The sequence below is a fragment of the Notothenia coriiceps genome, unplaced genomic scaffold (assembly GCF_000735185.1).
Source record: "Notothenia coriiceps isolate Sejong01 unplaced genomic scaffold, NC01 NC01_scaffold00015137, whole genome shotgun sequence".
NCBI lineage: Eukaryota > Metazoa > Chordata > Actinopteri > Perciformes > Nototheniidae > Notothenia > Notothenia coriiceps.
Genome location: NW_011347838.1, coordinates 8,185 through 17,344, shown reverse-complemented (window position 1 = coordinate 17,344; position 9,160 = coordinate 8,185). Strand labels below are relative to the sequence as shown.

At 42.0% G+C, this 9,160-nt stretch overlaps 1 long non-coding RNA gene across 1 annotated transcript in view; it reads left to right on the top strand.

The window, feature by feature from the left end:
* LOC104948798 (uncharacterized) overlaps positions 1 to 681 on the top strand; it is a 7,978-nt gene extending 7,297 nt beyond the window's left edge. Inside the window, exon 3 of the long non-coding RNA XR_798732.1 lies at positions 489 to 681. This is a non-coding gene — a long non-coding RNA (uncharacterized lncRNA). The remainder of the gene's footprint in view (positions 1 to 488) is intronic.
* Positions 682 to 9,160: the final 8,479 nt, after the last annotated feature.

Genomic DNA, 9,160 nt, shown 5'->3' with positions numbered 1-9,160 from the left:
TTGAAACATAATAAAGAGACCTCACAAAATTCACGACAGTACCTTGTGTATGTCCTGAGTGTGTCCACTTTGTTGCTCAATGAGCGCAGGTTTGTGAGTGATGGATGGAAGGAGTGACCGGCTGAATATCCGCCGTAGGCGATTCTGAACGCCTCCCCTCCTTCCTCGTCTCTTTTTCCTGGTGTTTCTAAGCGGCTCCCGAGGGATGTCATCCAATAACGAAGATCACAGGTGGCTTGTTGTATTCGTAGGAGGCCGATCGCATTGTAGCTCTAGCATAGCCTCGCGGCTGTAGCAGCGTAGAGGCCGGGGCTCCTTGCCATACCTGTTCGCGCTGTCACTCAGGTGTGTGTTGGAAAGTTGTATGGCCAGACATGGTCTGCAGAAGGCAAATGTAATCCACAGGATCAAAAGCATGGTCTCTCAAAATGACGTTTCATACAGACCCAACGAAGTTTAGACAAAAAAAAAACACAAGACGAACGAAGGATACTCGCAGTGACAGGATGCCGTCTCCCTCTGTGTCCTGTATACCAGAGGTGGGAGTAAGTCATACATGTGCAAGTCTCAAGTTACTGGGGTGAGAGTCAAACAAGTCAAATCCTACGAAATCCTGATGAATAAACCCAGTTTCCGCAGTTAACAGACAGTGGTTATGAAAACTAGAGTTTTATTTTCAACATTAACGTGTGTGTGGAGCCAGGTGGGGACTCTGAACAGTGTGGTGTGGTGTGTGTGTGTGTGTGGTGTGTTGTGTGTGTGTGTGTGTTGTGTGTGTGTGTGTGTGTGTGTGTGTGTGTGTGTGGTGTGTGTGTGTGTTGTGTGTGTGAGTGTGTGTGTGTGGTGTGTGTGTGTGTGTGTGTGTGTGTGTGTGTGTGTGTGTGTTGTGGTGTGTGTGTGTGTTTGAAGGCGCAAGCTAGTGGCTGCTCTTCTCACTCTCGCTGAGCTTACACGTTTCTGCCTCCTGTGCGCAGGAGATTTCATGAGTGAAGTCAGGTTTTTCTTCTATAAACAGCCTGCGGGCAGCAGATACTCTGAGAGTCACAGAACATGAACCCATCGAATCACATCAGGTCGAAGGCAGAACTGGTTCAAAGATTCTCCTGTTTTGCCGATCCGGTGCTTGCAACAAATAATCTACACCCTACGGCCCAGAAATAACTCCCTAAAATGAAGTCAACGACGTTTGCCATATATTCAACATAACTGTATACCGTCATTCCCTCCCCACATAACATCAACGCACCGCCGCTCGCATCGAAACGGCTGTCTCCTGTGTGCTCCACTTTCTACTTTCTCCTTCCTCGCCTGCTCTTCGTTCCTCTTCATCTCTCTTTCCACACATTCACTTCCCCCCCTCTCACACACAGTCCAAAGTCCCTTTCGACCGTCATCTGTGCTCCCACCCCCTGCCCGAAGTCAAGTTTCAAGTCACTACCAAATCTACCCACCAAAGCTCAAGTACATTTTATAATGTTAGTCAAGCATCTCAAAGTAAAAATATGGAGTCTGTGGGTTTGGTATTTTTTGGTTACAATATTGGCTGTATTACTGTTTTTTATAATAACACAATAAGTTGATCAAGTTGGTAATTTGTTTAATCAAGGTGGCATATAAGTGAATTTTTAATTGTGTTAAACTTAAACTGTATTTATGGCTTTTTAGATTGACTTTCTCTCTTTCTCTGTCCGTCTAGTCTCTCACAGAAACGTGAACACAGCGAAAAGACGACACGTCACAGCTGTCAAACAACTGTGACAAGTCCTTTACAACATCTGGAAACTTTAAACCGATCACACCCCTCTGCGCTATCATCACACCGCGCCAGACACACAAACCCCGTACAGCCCGTGCGAACGACGTGTACCCAACCACGTTCACTCGCTCGAGACCCTATCTCCAAAACACACCTCACGCGTATTCAACAAGGGAGAAAACCGTACAGCGTGAAGAGTGTGGGACCAACTTTCACTACATCAAGTCATCTCAAATCCACATCAACATGCTCATACTGGAGAAAAACCTTACAGCTGTGAAGAGTGTGGGACAAACTTTCACCTACAACAAGCCAATCTCAAATCACATCCAACCCTCATCTCACTCCCACTGGAAAAGAAAAGAACCTTAACAGCTGTCGAAAGATTGTGGCGCAAAACTTTTCTCACATCCATTCAGGTGCTCTCAAATCACATCAACCGTATTCCACGGACGAAAAACCGCTGCCACACGCGCCTGTGTCGAGTCCGCGGCAAACTTCACTAACTAAGCTCCATCTCAAAAACATCAACCCTCCTTCATCACTGGCAGATAAAGAACCTTACAGCCCCTGTGCGAGAGTGATACGCGCGCGGCAACGTTTCAACTACATCAGGCAATCTCCAATCACATCAACGTATCTCAATCACGCGCGGCCCGAAAACCTCTACAGCTGTGAAGAGCTGTGGGGAAAACTTTCACAGATCAGATGCTCTGGAAATCACATCAACTTATTCAGTACGGGAGAAAAACCTTACAGCTGGTGAAGAGCCTGTCCCGGGGACAAACTTTCACTACATACAGTCTCATCTCAAAAACAACATCACCGAATTCACACTGGAGAAAAACCGTACTGGTTGACAGAGTGTGCAGAAACGTTCGTATGTTTGTTTTATTCGGGAGAAAAAATTTACAGTGTGAGTCGTGGGACCAACTTTTCTCTACATCAACCGCTTCATCTCAAAGCCACATCACCGTATTCACACGGGCCGGAAAACACGATACTCGGTGTAGAAGAGTGTGGGAAAACGTTTCACTAGCATCCAAGCAATCTCCGCCATCAACGTATTCATACTCAGGTGAAAAACCCTAGAGGTTTTAAGATATGTACGGAGCTGCAATTAACGCATTTTTTTCTTCAATAAACAATTACTCTATTGGGCCAGGTGTTTGGGTAATCCTTTTTTCAATTACAGGATCCTCTCCAACACCGGTGCCATCTGTTGACCTGTAACGCCTCTTTTGCAGGCATAATCGTTCACTGTTCCTTTTAGTCCTTACTTTTCTGGCTTGCTGCGCGGTTCCACGCTCGACATTTTACGCTTTAAATCCAAGCATCTAGTCCAATACAGCTTATGTACCTCCAATACCTACAATCCAGCTTTCTACGCCTTACATACACGGCCGCTTTCCGTTGGCTTCGGCGTCTCCTTTCGCCGTCTCTGATGAGCGCAGCGTGGTGACAATCTCAGGCTGCTTGTGGCTGCTTGTTGCGGGAGGTGGTTGTGATATCAAATTGTTTGCTCCTGGTGCACAAACGAATCCTCTCTCCGAATCCAATGCGAATATGATTTCTATAATTCGCTCTGGTTTCACCTCCATTAAGCAAGTGCAGATTCACCTTAACATGTACCCACCACATCCCATCTGACATCGTCGCCAGTGTGCTTCCAGACCTCGGCAACCCCTCGCCCTCCCATTCCCCACTGTTGTCGCTCACAGCGGTACCCTCACCGACCTTCACCAGCCACCTAACCTCTCCTACGGCTCCACCAAGTACAACAGCCCTCGCCCACCAGATGACACCCGTCGAGTGCCTGTTAGTCGCCTGGTCGAGTCGCCAGTCGAGTCTCAGTCGAGTCCTGTTAGTGGGCCNTCATGCTACTACCAAATGACATGGAGAGTACAAGCCTGATAAAGTAACCATCATGCTCTAGTCTAAACCGTCTGTATTACTTTACGCTTGCCACGACATCATGTCGTGGCAAGCGTAAAGTAATACAGACGGTTTAGACTAGAGCATGATGGTTACTTTATCAGGCTTGTACTCTCCATGTCATTTGGTAGTAGCATGACCAGTCGTGTCCACATCCGGTCTCATACATCCTGTTAGCTCTATCACAATAAAAGCATAACAGCTAACACCACAGGAGCTACAATGCGATCGGCCTCCTATGAATACACCAAGTCATCTGTATTCTTCGTTATTGGATGACATCCCTCGGGAGCTGCTTAGACACATCAGGAAAAAGAGACGAGGAAGGAGGGGAGGAGTTCGGAATCGCCTACGGCGGAGATTCAGCCGGCCACCACTTCCATCCATCATTCTCACAAACCTGCGCTCATTGAGCAACAAAGTGGACACACTAAGGACATACACAAGGTACTGTCATGAATTCCTTTTGGCCTCTTTATTATGTTTCACGGAAAGTTGGCTACAATCTACAATGCCTGAATCTCTCTTTGAAGTACCCGGATTCACCCTTGTTCGAGCAGACAGGGATGCGAACTCGGGGAAAACCAGAGGAGGCGGTATTTGTGTGTATATTAATGATCTGTGGTGCCGATCATACTCAGTAAAATGTAAAACCTGTGATCCCAACGTAGAAATTCTCGGCATGACGTTAAGACCCTTCTTTCTGCCTAGAGAATTCGGGTGTATTTTACTGTTTGTTGTTTACGTGCCTCATGGCTCCATCGCTGACTGTGTTCACGAGCTGCAACTCAGCCACCCCGATGCACCGGCAATAGTGCTCGGGGACATGAACCAATGTCGCCTAGAGACTGTGTTACCTGGGTTCCAACAGTATGTTAAGGATCACATCAGAAAAGACAATATCCTGGACAAATGCTTCGTAAATGTTAAAGGAGCCTATGTGACTAAATGTAGACCACCAATACTGAACTCTGATCATAATGTTGTGAATATGATACCAGTGTATAAGACCGAACTGAAGAGAAGTAAACCGGAAAAGAAAGTAATAAGGACATGGACAAATGAAAGAAGGGAACAGTTGAAAGCCTGTTTTGATTGGACAGATTGGGACATTTTTCAGGAAGGTTCACTAGATGAAATAACTACTGTTACCAATGACTATATCAACTTCTGTGTAGAACTAGTTGTTCCCACTAAAGAAATACAAATCTATCCAAATAATAAATCTTATGTGACTAAGGACATTAAAACCTTTATAAATACCAGGAAAATAGCTTTCAAAAACAAAGACTATGGAGCACTTAAACAGACAGAGAAAGAACTGAAAGTCAAATTGAGGGAATCAAAACTGGCACACAGAGAGCTTTTGGAAAATGCTTTTAAAGCCAAAAACCCCTAGTGTAATGATTGACCACCTGCTGTCATGGAAGGATCACATTGGATATCTGTGCAAAAGGACAAAACAAAGAATTTATTTTCTCCGCCGTCTTAGGTCTTTTGGGGCGAGCAGAGAAATTATTCTGTTGTTCTTTACATCTGTGATTTGGCTATTCTGCAGTACTGCAATACTACCTGGTACAAATGTTTGTCAGCAGCTTTAAAATCAAAACTGCTCCACCTGTTAAAAATCTGCTCAAAGATTGTTGGTCAACCCTGTCAGAGACTCTATGACTCAGCCTATCATAACAACCTAGTGAGGCTGTCCAACAACATCATCTCTGACCTAAACCATGTTCTGAACAGTGAATATGAACTGCTAACATCTAATCGGAGATACAAGGTCCCACGTTTCAATAAAGTCAGACTGAAGCACTCCTTCGTGCATCAGTCAATCCTCACAGTAAACACAGAGCTAAATTCCAGATAAAATGCACGCTGAAGGCTCTTTGAGCACGTTTTCTCTCACTGATTGTGCTGTTATGTTAAATGTTTGTTGTTTGTGTTTCATGTATTGTGTCTGGATACTTTGTCTGTTGATGTCGGACATGGAGCTGCTGTGACGCAAGTCAAATTTCAGACTTGATCTGACCAATAAAGTATTATCGTATCGTATCGTATCTTGGCAACAAGAGTCCTCCTTTAGCTTAGCTGTGGTGACGAGAAGTCCTGTTACTGTGATGTAATTTGTTTATAACCCAAAGTTAGCTTTTTACTACTGCTGATTGCATTTACGCTTAAACAATACATCATACAATCACTCTATTGGGATAACATAAGCTACAGTGTGTGAACTGTATGTGTTTGTGGTATTGAAGGAACACGTCCTCCCGTTACAATACAATAAGGTACAAAAAGAACATATGTTTTAATTTACTGAGTTGGATAATTAAACTGCAAAAAGGTTACAATGTACAGGGATGTCCATTGTTCAATCTTTCAAACCATGTTTTGTATTGTTTGATTTTAATATCAAATATGGTTTCTAACAAGGAGGAACTTTATGAATGGAACAATTTCATTTCCTAGGCCATGGGGTGTATTAATGATGAATGTCTCTTATACAAGGTCCTAAGTCTTTCGAGGTAAATCATTGAATAGTTTGAAATAAAAGAAATAAAACAGGAAAGGTAGCTTGGCAAACTATGAAGTGATTTGGTCTTTTAAAGTCATGTGTCAAGGTCTGTGGGAATAATTAACAATCACTTTCCTACCTAGTTAACATAATGAAAAGAGGTTTGGAGTTCTTCAAAAATAAACCTTGCTCAGGAAAATTCTCCAAACGCAGACAGTCAGCACAATGACCTAGATGTTACAGCCGTGTGTGTGTGTGAAAGCAGTTGATGCAGCAATTATTTCACTTGAGGGGTGGTCAGTTTCAAGATATTTGAAAGTGTCTCAACACTTACACGAACACTTCCTTAGGATTTTAGATATGTATTTGTTCTCCTTTTGCATGAGTAAGTCTGCATTAGTTATTCCAAGCAAAGTTATTTTAATCTAATCATTTATTTATTCTGCAACAGTCTGCAAAGTTTGTTAAAGCTTGCCAACAAATTGAATTCTAGGCCTGCTAATTAAGACTGCTAAGTTGCAAAAAGATGTGATCATTTAACAATTTGTTCTGAGATAAATGAAGCTGTGTTGCTGAAATCTTAAACAAGCCACAATCAATTACATAAATTGACACACTAATCTACGAACACATTTTTCTAAAGAAGTCTGGCGAATAATGAGAATGTTTCACCAATCAGCAGCTCTTATTTCAAAATGTCATGACTAATTTCAGTGAAATTCTTTAAAGAAAAGAACAGTGGGACATGTTTTTCTCATTTTATGAAATATGTTCTAACTGTGAAAAAATTATGATGGATGTTTTAACAGTGTATTATTTCACTATTGATTGACTTCTAGTGGAATGTAATAACGTTGTCACGCGGTAATTTCCATGCCAACAAGGTTCAAGAAACTCAATAACTGGGTTGCATTTATGGTGTGGACATCCATTCATCCCTGGCTTGTTCTGTACTGTATGTAGTTCTATTGATATTATGGTGCATAGTGCAAGACAAATGGCTAACTAAAATGGCTGTATAAATATTTATCTTAGTCAAGAAATGTGCCTTATTGTTAAAACGCATGTTCTCCTAGGACAGGGAGAACATGCGGCTTTCAAGCCACCTTACGTGTGATTTTAGACAAAAATAAGAAGGAAATCAAATAAAAATATTTGTAGGACTATTTATATTTTGTTGCAGGGTTGAAAATGTTTCGTATCTTGTATTTTGAGGTGATACTGTGACACATAAAACAATTAATTGAATTAGGTCAACTAAAATATGCGTCATATCCTGTATATACGGTCCCGCACCAGCACCTTTTCTTGCAGGCGAATAACCTGACCCCCTGCTCGATGAGCGAACTATGGATAAATTGAAGAAAATAAAAGTACCGGAGGAACACACAGGATTTAATTCTGCGTGGAGAGAGTTACGTATATGCTTTCACAGCAAACGATGCTGGCTTACTGGTATCAAATCAAATCAAGTGTTATTTATATAGCACATTTATAAACGATTTTTGGTTGAACCAAAGTGCTGTAGATATGGTATATTTGATATGTGGAGAGAAGTTGTCAAAGGTGATGCAGCCTTTACGTATTGGAGTAAAAATACGGAAGAGGAAGACAGCTGACGATCTTCAGTCATAATTCAATCAGTTAACTCTTTTTAGGGTGCAGCTATATGTTTTATTTATTTCAAAGTGGGCCCATTTGAATTATATTCATTTTTCTTCAAATGTGCACAGAACTCCCCAAGTGCTGTGTTTATTTATTTTAAAGTAGGCCTTTGTAATTCTCCTTATAAGAGTTTTGTTTATTATTAGAGGTAAACAGTTTTCTATAATGTAATAAATGCAAAAAAACTGTAGTTTTTGTCTATGATGTAACAATATATACAACTTTATAAGCTATCAAGCTATCAAGTATGTTTTGCAGCTCCAGACAAAATGAATTGGTGGAAAAGGGGGCAAAATGGCTCTTTTGATCAAAAAGGTTGCAGACCCCTGTCCTAGGAGAAGTCACAGTGATGCAATGCTAAAAAGCCTCAGTGAGTCACAATGTGCCACAACTAATAAGGGTTCAATAAGTATATAATGGGACAGCAGCATGTACCTAGAGGGTTATGCAACGTAGCTCAGACAGCACAAATCCCCTGAGATGGTGTCATGACATTTCTTTGTGTTTCCTTCCTCCGTTTTATTTTTCAAAAGTTTCACAGCCCTTGGTTATGATTTTTTTTTACTTCCATTCTTTGTGTTTTCCCACCTGGTTCTATTCACCTGCAGTCCTTGTGTTATTCCATGTGCTCTCCAGCTGTATCTTATGACTGTGATTAGTTCTGCTTATATTAAAGTTCTGGTCCTTTTCTTTTATAGTCTTTGTCAATAATCGGGGCTTTAAGGTTGCCTTTGTGTTCCTGCCCACATGGGAATTTGGGGAATTGGGTGAGGGTGGGCAGATTTGCAAAAATAAGCGCACAGGAAGGAAAAAATAGATGGCAAAATAAAATGGTGAAAATCTGAGGGGAAGAGTATTTCTGGCAGGGGAATCATTAGAGATTGGCAGCACATACTGTATGGGATCGGTAGACAAGAAGAAGAAAACTCTATTCGATACAGGATAGGACTGGGATAACTGACTGGATTTTGTGATATGTGTGGGGAATCTGTTTTTCGATGTGGACAATGCTTTCTGTCCTGCACACAGTTTACATTTTACCGTAATATTTTTTGCGTCCTTTATCCCCACAAATTGAAAATAGTGGTTATATTTCCAAGTTGTAAATGCGCTGCTGCTCTCGCTGATACTTGCATCTGCCATTGTGTGTGTGTGTGTGTGTGTGTGTNGGTCTCTAACTACAACAAACCTGCGTGGAGTGATCCAACAAATACTATCCCGACTCAGTATCTCAGAGACTTGTCCCAACTGGTTGTTAGAACTCTCGTCTTAAAATTGTCCAGGCCATCGTC